Source organism: Choloepus didactylus, assembly GCF_015220235.1.
Source record: "Choloepus didactylus isolate mChoDid1 chromosome 23 unlocalized genomic scaffold, mChoDid1.pri SUPER_23_unloc1, whole genome shotgun sequence".
NCBI classification, from domain to species: Eukaryota; Metazoa; Chordata; class Mammalia; order Pilosa; family Megalonychidae; genus Choloepus; species Choloepus didactylus.
In genome coordinates, this window is record NW_023637590.1 from 3,108,416 (window position 1) to 3,121,308 (window position 12,893).

Here is a 12,893-nt window from a genome sequence, read left to right on the forward strand (position 1 = left end):
TCCAATGGACCCCCACCCACCAGAATGTGGGCCAAGAACTCGGCCCAACTGGGGTGCATAAGTCAATCCCCCACACCACCCAAAGCAGAACAAGATGCTTACGCTGCAAAACACACCACTCCATCAGGCAACTGGGCACAGCGAGATACACATACACCATGCAAAAAACACAAACACAGTCCACCCGATACACAAAACACCTTCTCAACCCACCATCTTTCAATGCCACATTTTATGCCATGTACACAAGAATACCGAGACAGACGTACTCTGCAGGGCAAACTCACTGTCAGACCCACAGACACACAGGGACGCTCAACACACACGGAGGCAAGAGGCAGACACACTTGCTGTCACTCGCACACACTCTACAAGAACCAACGCAGACGCCAAAATACAGGGAACGACGTCAACCTTGCATTTCCACAGCAGCACTGGAAGAGACACAAACCTTGCAACAAAACCACACACCCTACCTGACACGTGGAGTATTAGATGCATCTACACACCCTGCAGCACACAAACACACACAACCAGACCTGCAGACACTGGGACAGACACAAACTCTGCAATGAAACTATCTGAAACATCGGAATTTGGCGGCAGGCACATACCCTACAACACAAACATTTCATCACATCTGCACACAGCAACACACACACACACTGCCAGAAACTTGGAAAAAGACACTCACTGTGCAACACACATATACACACCCAAAGACCCACCAAACAATAAGACAGGTGAGCACACTGCAACACACATGACCACCACCAGACACACAGAAACACAAGGTAGACTCAACACACACAAAAATCATGCTCTAGAAGTCATGCAGAAATGGAGAGAGATTAATGCTCAAGACACACAGCCCACAGGACCCACCGACACACACTTTGCAACACACATATGCCACAAAAATATAGAGAAACACAGAAAAAGATACACCCTGCAAATTAAAAAATAGAGACAGACACTTATCCTTCAACATGCACATCCTCCACCAGGGACAAAGAGTAGACACACATACACACACACACACACACACACAAACACCATGAGATGCACAGAATATGTAGTCTGCCACCCATTTTGCAACACTTACACACACACCACCACACCCTCAGAAACTCAGAGATGAACATAAACCCTGCAACACACACACACTCTGCTGGACACACAGAAATTTGAAACAGACATCCTGAAACCAGCACACAGACACACACACACACACACAGAAACACAGATGCAACCTTACAATACACACAAACACTCCACTTGACCAAAATAACCAAGTAACAAGCAGACCTGAGCCATAAAAACACAACAGAGAAACACAACAACTCTACCGTATCCATAGAAACATTCTGCAAACACACACACACACCACCTGACATGGAAATGTACAGAAAAACACACTGAGAAATAGACACTCCACAGGCAAACAGAACACAATGACAGATGTCCTGAAGCAGACACACAGACCCCCAGGCCCAACTAAGTTCCTAGACAGACACTCACTCTGAAACACATCCCACCAGACACACAGACATGTTGAGACAGATGCCCACCCTACAGACACCCACTCGCTTCATCAGACACACTGAGATCCAGAGCTACTTGTCCTACAAGACACACACGTACACACATCCCACCTGACACAGAGAAACACAGAAGGAGCCCACTCTGCAACACACACACACACCAGATGCACAGAAACACCAAGAGGGACTTATCCTGAAAACACTGACACTTTCCACCATGGATACAGAAATACCAAGGCACACATTGTTCTAGTTTGCTAATGCTGCAGAATGCAAAACACCAGAGATGGATAGGCTTTTATAAAACGGGGGTTTATTTCACTATACAGTTACAGTCTTAAGGCCACAAAGCACCCAAGGTAACACCTCAGCAATCGGGTACTTTCACCGGAGGATGGCCAATGGCGTCTGGAAAACCTCTGCTAGCTAGGAAGGCAGCTGGCATCTGCTCCAAAGCTCCGGCCTCAAAATGGCTTTCTCCCAGGACGTTCCTTTCTAGCAAGCTTGCTTCTCTTCAAAACATCACTCCCAGCTGCACTCTCTTTCCTCTCTTTTCTCTCTTCTCTGTCTCCTCCAGCCCAGACCAGCAATGGCTCTGTCTATAAAGATCTCGTAAAAATTCTGTTGGCTTTGCATGAAGCACGCAAGGGTCAAAGCCATCAGACAGTAGGACTTTCCACAAATCCTTTCTGGATAATTCCATCTCCAATCTTGGCTTGTACTGAAATGGTGGCTGGGTTCCGTGTTTGGTTACATCCTCACGTTGGGCTGTAGCTTCTGGGATTCCACCCCCTGGAAGCTCGTAATTTTCCAAGCGATCAGCTTCTGGTCTCTTTGAACCCAAGAGTTCAGTTCTAAGTTTATCTCTCTCTGCTCGCATTTTACTATAAGCTGCAAGGAGAAGCCAGGATACGTCCTCCACACGTAGTCTGGAGATCTCCTCAGCTAAGTATTCCAGGTTGTTGCTTCCAGATTCTTCCTTCCATCTGACACCAGGACTCAATTTTGCCAAATTTTGTGCCACTTTAAAACAAGGATCACCTTTCTTCCAGTTTGCAACAACACATTCATCATTTCTGCTCAAGTCCTCATCAGAAGTATCTTTAGAGTCCATATTTCCACAAACAGTCTCTTTAAAGCAGTTTTGGCCTTTTCTATCAAGCTCCTCACAACACTTCCAGAAACTCCCCCTTATCCATTTAAAAAGCCGTTCCAACATGTTTGGTATTTGCAAACTCAGCAGCAAAAGCACCCCACTTCTCTGGTACCAAAACTTCTGCCCCACACAAGACTACAAAGATAATGGCATTTGGGGGACACAATACACTCAAACCGGCACACACATACACACATGCCACCAGACAAACAGAAACAGTGACATAGACACAACCTGTAGCGCATACACACTACTCCACCACATCCCAAGACAGACACACATCTTGCAAACACACAGTCTCAGTTTGCCAGGGATGCTATGACAAATTCCACCCAACAGGTGAGCTTACACCACAGGAATTCATTGTCTCACAGTTTTGGAGGCTGCACATCCAACACCAAGTCTCCTGGAGACTGCAACATTCCGGCAATCCTGTCACTTGGCAACTTCTCCTTGTGTCTGCTCCATTTGGTTCCACCAACTTCCGGCTGTTTCTGCCTCTGACATCTTCCGATTGACTGTGTCCGAATTTCTGTTGCTTCTGAGGGCTCCATTCATGAATTAAGATCTGTCTTGATTCATTTTGACCTCAACTAAAGATCTTCTGCGATCTTATTCACAAATGAGTCTACACCTTAACTTATGACAACATCCTCATAACTTCCTGTTTACAAATGGGCTCAGACCCACAGGAGCACAGATGAAGACTTGAACGTGTCTTTTATCGAGGGAATAATTCTACCCCCAGTACACACACAGATACAGAAATAGAGACACAGCAAGACACACACACACACCATTAGATAAAGAGTAACACAGACACACACATGCAAACGACAAACACACTCCATCAGGCCCAATGAAATCCTGAGGCATAACTCAGTCTGAATGCACACACACAACTCCACTTGAAACACACATATGAGCCAGACACACACCCCGTAAACACACAGACGCTGCCCCAGACATTCGGAACTCCAAGACAGACACAAGAAACACACACACGAGCCACCAAACACACAGACACACCAGGACAGACTGACGGTGTTGAAGTTTATCTGTGCCCTGTGCTCTGGGAAAGCGGTGATATCAGGTTGGGAGATTTTCCCTCCTCTTCTGTGTTCTGAGAAACAGCTAAGCCTAAAGGACTGTGTTGTCCTTATGTATTCCAGGTCTACTTGCACATGTCCTGAGGACTTCCTTCTTTACCTGCCTCCATAAAACCCCAGCCTCCCCTCCTCTTCTTGGAGACACTCTTCATTAATGAACTTTCTTCTTATCACAATAGCCTGAATAAAATCATTTCCTTCATTGCCTGGTGCATCCCCACCACCACCATCCCCCATGGTTTGGGAGCCATGACTTGGGATGGGTTGGACGTTGCCTTCAGAGCCCGTTTCTCACCCAGGTAAGGAAACCTCTTGGAGCCTTCATGCATTATTAGTGACCGGTGATCCAGGGACCCAACGGTGAGTCCACGATGCCTAGTTCTGGGCTCTGGGCTCTTGTCCATGCGTAGCACAAGAAGAATTTGATTTTGATTCTTTTTAAGTACTTGCTTGATTTCTGGTGCCATTTGGTGATTTCTCTAATGAATTCATGGTTTATAGAGATCTTGCTTCTGTTGGGCAAGAGATGACAAAGTATCTGATTTGTTAGTCTTTCCTGTTTGTCTGTTTTGAACTTAAACCAATGCAGAGTTTGTGTGCATTGGGAAGATGGCCTGGGGATGTGGCCAGCTGATCAGATTGGTAGAGGATGGGTTGTGCGGTCACAAAGGCGTCATTGAGATGGGTGGACAGACGGTGGACAGGCATACGAAGAACAGGTAAGCAAGGGGTAGCTTCTGACCTACCCAACAATTATAGTAATCCTAGATAACTAAGGGTATAGACAGCAGTAGACGAGGTTACTGTCCTGGCATCACCTTGGGGGTATAGGAAACCCAAATGGGCTGACCCATACTTCCCCACGTGTGGCACTCCAGGGGCTGTTTCAAAACTGGTCCAACATGTGTGCTGAAAGATGATCTGCTATTTAATGAACACCAATGTGCAAATGCCTGAGAGTCCTTGCTTTCAATTTTTGGGGGTATATCCTTAGAATCGGGATTGCCAGATCGTATGTAATTGTCTTAGCTTTCTGAAGAACGCTGGTGGCCTGTCTTTTTACTCATGGGGGTTATTGACCTTGTAATGCTATTTCACTACTTCTCTTTCTGCATACCATTAAAAAAAAATCCAAGTTATTGGCACACACACAACAAAAAGAGGCTGTTTAATAGTGGGGCATTCAGCAAGTATAATGTGTGGCGTGACTTGCTTGTGAGTTTAGAGTAGCCATCAGGGACTGCATTAAAAGCCATAAAATGTTTTGCCAGTGTGGCGGAGATGGCATTAGGCTACCATCTGCTGGTTGGTGGTGGCAATTACATGGTAGAGCCCAGGTTAGAGGGGGAAAGAGCAGGGGAGAGAGCCCAGCAGCTGTGGAACTGCCCAATGGGATCCATCCAAAGGGACACCATGTCCCAGGCTCAGGCTAACAACCAAAGTAGACATAGCCCGGGGTGGAAAACCACAAGGCCAAGTGACTTTGACATATGTGGGTGGCTGCTTGTGGTGGTTTGGAACTGTATGTTCCCCAGAAAAACATGTTCTTAAATTTTCCCTTCCTGTGGGTGTGGACCCACTGTAAGTAGGACCTTTTGTTGAGGCTACGTCAGTGAAGGTGTGATCCACCTCAATCAGGAGGGGTCTTATCCTATTACTGGAGGCTTTTAAAAGCAGAATGAAATCCAGAGAGAAAGCCACAGGAAGCAAGAAGCTGAAACGGAACCCAGAAGAGACTGGAGAGACCCGGAGATGCCACCGTGTGCTGGTTTGTATATATTATGCCCCCCAGAAAAAGCCATGTTCTTTGGTGCAGTCTTGTGGGGGCAGATGTATTAGTGTGGATTAGGTTGGAACCTATTGGTTCAGTATTTGCATGGAGGTGTGGCCATGCCCATTGGTTTACTGGAGCCTTATGGAGGCTAAGTCATAAGGAGTTCACAGCTACCTGGAGCTGATGCAGACATTTTGGAGAACGCCATTTTGAAACGCAACCTGGGAGCAAGCAGATGCCAGCCACGTGCCTTCCCAGCTAACAGAGGTTTTCTGGATGCCAATGGCCTTTCTCCAGTGAAGGTACCCTTTGTTGATGGACACTTTATGGCCTTAAGACTGTAACTGTGTAGCCAAATAACCCCCCTTTTATAAAAGCCAGTCCATCTCTGGTGTTTTGCATTCTGGCAGCATTAGCAAACCGGAACACCATGTGACAAACAAAGAACCGAGCATGGCTGGCAGGCAGCCCCAGAATAGGCCACCATCTTCTGGGAGAAACCTTGATTTGGACCTTTTCTAGGTCTCGAGACCATGAGTGAAGGAATTCCTGTTGTTTAAGCCGAACTGTTTCATGGTGTTTGCTTGAGCAGCCAGGACCCCGAAACATCACCATTCAACATGGTGGATTGGCCGGTGTCTAAGACGTTAGCTGAGGGGCAGGGCCCTGAGCCGTGGAGAGCGTCTGCGCTCCTTGGGTGAGAGGGGTCACTGAATCTCCTCTTAGGGAAGTGCTGGGGACAGCCAGATCCGATTCAGCTCCTCTGCCACAGGTGTGTATCCATTGTGGGCAACTACGTGATGGTATATTGTGTCCTGTCAACCAGGAGGCTGTTGTAACAGGCTCTGTGTAGACCTTCTTGGCCGAGTCACAACATCAAGATATTCACCAGTGGAAGACTGAGTGGCCTTGATCACTTCCATTCTGGGGGTAAAGGGCTTTCCTGGGAGCACACGTGGATGAGAGTGGTGGCAATCCACCATGAGGAACCATTTTTTTTTTTTTTTTGAAGTGTTTGAGAAGGATTGGTGCCTTCATCCACTTTTAAATTGGTTTGTTTGCGTTTTTTGGTGTTGAGTTCAAGCCTGCTTTTCGTAAGTGCTTGCGCCATAGGACACCATGGGTTTTCCCTCTAAATGCCTGAGGGACTTCTGCTGTGACAGAGACATGGGCAGCAGCAGCTCCAGGGGCATTTAAGGATCTCCGAGGGTCCTGGAGAGCCATCTGCTCTTAGGAGAGTGGACCCCAGCGTACCACATGGCAACTGTACTTCCTTGCACAGCAATCACCCAATGGCCTTCCTTGTAAGATACAAACCCCAACCACTCAGGATGCCCCGTTATGCCCGTGTATTAGAGCTCTCTAGAGAAACACAACCAACAGGAGATATCTGTAAATATGAGATTTTGTAAGTGTCTCACACAACTGCGGGGATGCATGAGTCCAAATTCTGTAGTACAGGATGCATGAGTCCAAATACAGGGCAGGCTGTATACTATTGCTTTTGTGACGTTTAATACTGGTTCTGAATTTACTTTACCCTCCACCTGGATGTGCCAGTTGGTTGACTTATCTTGTGACCCTCCCTGATGGCATTGGCTGCATTTGTGGTAATGGACATGACATTCCCTCCTGCCTCAGTGTTCCCAGGAGACTGCCAGGCTGTTCCTTGCCCTCGCAGGTGTTGGTGGCATGGAAAATAGCCCAGCTAATCCTAACCCTAATCCATAACCATCTTAACCCTAGTCATGATTCCTAACCACCCTGACCTCTAAAACCTGACCCAAGCCAAAACCCAACCTGAACTCAAACCTGAAGTCCAACCTAACTCAAACCCTCTCATCTCATCTAACCTTGTCCCAACCTTGATCCTAACTAGGACTCTGTTCTAGTTTGCTAATGCTGGTGGGATGCAAAACACCAGAGATGGATTGGCTTTTATAAAAGGGGGGGTATTTGGTTACACAGTTACAGTCTTAAGGCCATAAAGTGTCCAAGGTAACACATCAGCAATCGGGTACCTTCACTGGAGGATGGTCAATGGTGTCCAGAAAACCTCTGTTAGCTGGGAAGGCACGTGGCTGGTGTCTGCTCCAAAGTTCCGGTTTCAAAATGGCTTTCTCCCAGGACGTTCCTCTCTAGGCTGCAGTTCCTCAAAAATGTCACTCTTATTTGCACTTGGGGTATTTGTCCTCTCTTAGCTTCTCTGGAGCAAGAGCCTGCTTTCAATGGCTGTCTTCAAACTGTCTCCCATCTGCAGCTCCTGTGCTTTCTTCCAAGTGTCCCTCTTGGCTATAGTTCCTGTTCAAAACATCAGTCACAGCTGCACCGAGTCCCTTCTGACCGTCAGCTCATTTACATGGCTCCAGTGATCAAGGCCCACCCTAAATGGGTGGGGCCACACCTCCATGGAAATATCCAGAGTCATCACCCACAGCTGGGTGTGGCGCATCTCCAAAGAAACACTCAAGGAAATCTAATCAACACTGATAACGTCTGCCCACACAAGATTACATCAGAGATAATGGCATTTGGGGGACACAATACACTCAAACCGGCACAGACTCAGATGCTTCAAGGTTGGGTACTTTGACCTCGCAAGCAGGCAAGAAGTGTCCGGGGCTGGGAAGGCCAAATCTGTCCTCTGCTTCTTGGGGGAAGCTTGGAACAAGAAGCAAGCCCCTTCTGCCCCCTCTCACCTCCTGGTCTCTATCCAAAGGGCACAACTTGGATACAACCTACCTGGAAGCAAAGCAGCAAGGAACTTGGTTTGTAGAGTCCCAGCGTAACAGCACATAGCAAATTCCAGGAGGGACGGACTTGGCCGATAGACGATGTGCAGGTTACCAGGCTCTCCCTCCTGCTTTTGTCAATCTTTGCACGAGTGAAATATAATGAGTTGCACAACGGAAACAAGATGTGTGGAAGGGAGAGGCATTTGAAGCAAGGATGGTTTGATCTCACTTCCTTGTGCGTTGTGGTGAGGACATGTAACGCAGCAGGCCTACGATGGGGGAAAGGTTGGGCTACGCATTGCTTCCTGAAGGTGACCAACATTCTTATACTCTGATTTCTGCCTAACAGTTGTGGCAATGTGGCTAGTCTCAAAAATGAATGAGCATGCAGGATGATGAAATTGTTCTGGAAACAAAGAGTGGTGGAAGTTACACAGTGTACTTAATATCACAGAATTGTTCTCTTCAAAGTGGTTTAAATGCTTTTATGGTATGTATATTTTACTGAAAATTCTAAAAAGTTATTTAAAATGAATGTTATATTGCATATATGGTAATAGAATTAATTTTTTTTTAATTCATGGAACTGCACTACACAGTGAATCCTTAGTTAAACCATGGACTATGGTTAATAGCACAATTATAAAATTGTGCTTTCATCAATTTCAACACACATATCACATCAACATAAGGTGTTAATAATAGGGTGGCATATGGGAATCTTGTATTTTATGTAAACCCACAACTTCCCTAGTAAAAATAAAATAAAATTAAATTAAATTAAAATGAACGGGCATTGTCGCTGTGTGAGCATTCTTTTGGAGGACCAAATTGTGATTTCTGGTCCATCTGCTGAAGTCATGGTTTTGATCGAGGCAGGAAAAATAGTGTTATTCTGGAGCACTGCCTTGGGAAGAACTATGGATATTAAATTTTATTTTTCAAAATGTAGGTTGCTCATGGTACTGATTATAAAAGTAAGAAATGCCTATCACTTTCATCATTCAGAAAATTAAAAGTCAGCTCTAACCCATCATCTAAAAAAGACATAGCATCTGCCCCATCTCTTTTGGAAGCCCCATATTTTAGAGGGTCTCTCTAGGATTCTCTCCCAGCCACCAGGCTGTTCAGCTGCCACTACCATTTCTTGGAGGAGGGAACCACACCTCTTTGGCTCTTCTTTTATTTTATTTTATTTTTTTTTTTATTTTTACCAAGTGGGAGAGCGATCTTATCAGTAGAGTTATGAATGGATTACTTGGGTACATCTGGGTTCATATACCAGCAAGTTTACAGGAGTTGTCAGAGGAAGTTGGCCATGAGCAGATGACTGGGCAAAACTCTTTGTGTTGAGTGCATGAGAAAGCCCACCAGTCACAGATAGCGCATTTCCAGGCAAAACCAGAGTGAAATCATAGCCAATTGAGGTTCATTCCAAAAACCCAAAGATGATATGATTTAGAAAATCTTTTTATATATCAAATTATATTTCCATAACAAGGACGGAGACTCATGTCATCATTGAGATACACCAAGAAGGTATTTAGTAAAATTCATGCTCCAGTCTTGATTTTTGGAAGTCTTGGCAAACTAGGCCTATAAAGATAATTCATTAACAAGATAAATAGTCATGGCTAAGGGTCAATACTTCATGTACAAGTGAAATATTAGCTGTTTCCCTTTATGTCAGGTTAAAGACACAGATGCTATACCAGTGAGCAATGAAACAAATGTGAATAATGACAAATGAGACTCCAGCTGTTTATTTTTCTTACATAATGAGAACTCAGGAAGTTGAATGTCCATAACTAAAACAGCCACTCAAAGATCTCATTGAAAGCCTAGGGTCCTTCTGTTTTTCCATTCCATTAACTTTAGTGTGTGGCTCTTGTCCTCAATTATCTTATGGTTACAAGATGGCTACCATACCTCCAGGCATTACATCCAAGTTCCAGGTAAGAAGGAGAAGAGATGGAGGAAGGAGCAGATCTATCAGGATAGCAAAAGCTTTCCCCCCAAATCTCTAGACTTCCTCTTGCATGCCATTTGTCATAACTGACTCACATGGCCACCCTAGCTGCAAGGGAGTCTTAGAAGCAAAGTATCTTGAGCTGGTTCCTGAATCTGGTGTCGATGAGTACTATCAACAACATTCAGTGTTGTTCTGGAAGTGCCAGCCAATGCAAATAGAAAGAAAGAAAAAAAGAATGGAAGGAAGCAAGGAAGAAAAGGCTACCTATTAGGAGAGCAAAATGTTTTACTTACAAGTATCACTTTTTTCCTAGAATATTCAACAACCTGAAAAACTGTTAGAGACCCACTAGAATAACTCAGTGAAGTGGCTAGGTATAAAAGAAATATATAAAAAAGATAGAAACAATCAATAGCTTTCCTATATATTTTATAACAGAAAGAACAATTTACAAATCCCACAAAAATTAGAATAAACTGAAGAATAAATATAAGAACATAGGTGAAGGGAACGGTGAAACTTTTCTGAAGGCTGGAATTAGATTCAGATGAACAGTGCTCTGCCACATTCTCTGATGTGAAGGCTTGTATTTCCTATAACTGTAGTAATTCTTTAAAAATTAGTGAGTTTTATTCAACTGTAACAAAAATCTCAATGAGATACGCATGGGCACAAAGCGCCTGAGTGCTGAGAAAATGACTCCTAGGTTAGCTGGAAGAATAGATTCAAAAACAACAACTTTTAAAAGACCTACTAAAAAACGTGGTCCTGGTACTATCTACCATATATTATAGCAAATTATGAAGCTACAATAATAGAATACATGGGTCTATGGAATAGTGTGGAAAAAAACTTCAAGAATGAAGCAAGGATCTTGCATTATATATCCTAAACAGGTTTCATATGGATTTAAAAGCTAAATCTAGTTTATGGGACCACAAGAGGATTTAAAAAAAGATTGGAAGGGGGCTTCCTAAGAGTTAAAACAATGGAAAAAAAACATAAAGAAAAAATCTAATAGACCTTATTACATAGAATTTGAAAATCATTATATCTTAAAAATGCCATAGCAAAGATTAAAAATGTTCATGACAAAAATGTACACACACACAAAAAAACAAAAAAACAAAGAAATAGACAAGTGGACAAAAGATAGGAAGACACAGTTCACATGAGAAGAAAAATAAATGGTTAATAAATAGGAACAAATAACATTCTTAATGTATCAAAGTTGTTAATACAGATAGTGAGGAGATAAAACCAAGTGTTGGCAAGGCTGTGGAGAAGTGGACATGAGAGAATAAAATGGGGCCATTAGGTTGGAGACAACCTAGAAATTAACACTCTTACAACGTTCATGGCCTTCACCCAGTAATTCCACTTCTCAGAATTTATTCAGAGGAAATCACGAAAGATGGGCACACAGGTTTATGTTCCACAGTTATTGATAGGCAAAAATGATCTCGTTTGTCAATAAAGGAACAGATAAATTATAATACACAACTGTAAGGTAGAAAATGATGTAGCTGTCAAAAGTAATATGCATGTATTACTCTTATAAACCAAAAGTTATTTATATGTAAATAAAGGAAAAACAGCAAGGCCCTGGTGGAAGGAGGGCAAAGAATATATTCAAATACTTTTCAAGAAGAAAAACTAATATAAAAATGTAAAAATTCAACCTCATTAGTTAGCAAAGGTGCAGGGTAAAAGGATAACAAGCCATTTTCAGCTTATGAAATGGAGAGCACGGTGGGGCCTTCAGGAGACACAGGGCTGGGGACCCAGATACTGGTAGAGCCTACAAAAAGGTTTTAATTTTAATTTCTTTTAAAAAAGAAGAAATAGGAATATAATAATGCCTATATAGCAACAAATCCAGCCTAGTTTGTATTCCTTTTTCAACAAAGCAATGGTATGATATAATTTAAATATTATAAATATTTGCAACTGCCCAAATGAGGCCTGGAGAGTGTTCTGAGAAGCCAGCCCATGGACACTCTTGGGGAAGGCGATTTAGCAACCGAGTCATAAATATGTTGTCACTAGGCACTGCAAAAGGATAATCTGGACCCCAAACTTCCAACAGTGCCTCTCTCAGAGGATGGAAACCCAGGGAAACGACTGCTTTGTAAAACACAATCAAAAAAAAAAAAAAAGTTCTTTCCCTTCTCCAGCTTTTCACTTCTAAAGATCTACTCAGAAAACACTAAAGAAGTGTAACACAAAAAGACGCTCAATGGAGAATGACTCAGTGAAAAATAAATATTACTTTGACTTCCAACAAAAGAATATATAACAGACTGATAGGATACCATGCCTCCATTGAGAAATGTAACTACAAAGATGTTGCAATTGCTTGAGAAAAAAATATGCTATACATACAAGTGGAAAAAAATGATATATATGCTGCATTTAAAGTCATGTTAAAACGCAATATGCATGCTCGCTTCTGCAGCACATATACTAAAATTGGAATGATACACAGAAGATTAGCATGGCCCCTGGCCAAGGAAGATATGCAAATTCATGAAGGGGTCTATATTCTTAAGAAAAAAAAAAAGCAAATAAAATGCAATATGAAAGAAGCAGAAGGGAATATA

General features: G+C 43.3%; 1 non-coding gene across 1 annotated transcript; it reads left to right on the plus strand.

Moving 5' to 3' along the window:
* The first annotated feature begins 12,732 nt into the window (after window positions 1–12,732).
* On the plus strand, window positions 12,733–12,839 carry LOC119524944. Its single transcript, XR_005214900.1, has one exon. It is a non-coding gene; the product is annotated as a U6 spliceosomal RNA (small nuclear RNA).
* The last annotated feature ends 54 nt before the right edge of the window (window positions 12,840–12,893 follow it).